The following is a 370-nucleotide window of genomic DNA, read 5'->3' as shown; positions in this document are numbered from 1 at the left end:
TGGCAGGAGGACTGGACACGGGGGACCCAGAGGAAAATGCCTGCCAGCAGAATGAGGTGGGCGCGTCTCAGGAGCCACCGGAGACGTGAAGAGGCCTGGAGGGGCAACTTCTCACCTTACCCGCCTCCTGCCCAGTCCGAATGGGGTCTCTTCGCCCCACCTTCCCCGCTGACGTGGGAGAGAGGGCTCTGAGACAGGGGGGTGACACGGTTGCTGCGAGGCTGCAGCCGCCTGGGGCTGACCGGAAAAGGCGACCCCAGACCCAGGGGTTCCACCCCCTGCTTGGAAGCCAGAGGACAGTGTGACCTGAACCCCCGCAAGACCAATCCTGCGACCAAAGGACATGCACCCCACCCCACCCCACCCTGGA

At 65.4% G+C, this 370-nt stretch overlaps 1 protein-coding gene across 1 annotated transcript in view; it reads left to right on the top strand.

Annotated features, from left to right (window-relative positions):
* Positions 1–370, top strand: part of OTOP3 (otopetrin 3) — a 9,638-nt gene that overhangs the window by 609 nt on the left and 8,659 nt on the right.

This window comes from Myotis brandtii, unplaced genomic scaffold (assembly GCF_000412655.1).
Source record: "Myotis brandtii unplaced genomic scaffold, ASM41265v1 scaffold825, whole genome shotgun sequence".
Taxonomy (NCBI): Eukaryota; Metazoa; Chordata; class Mammalia; order Chiroptera; family Vespertilionidae; genus Myotis; species Myotis brandtii.
This window is presented reverse-complemented; position numbering and strand designations above follow the sequence as displayed.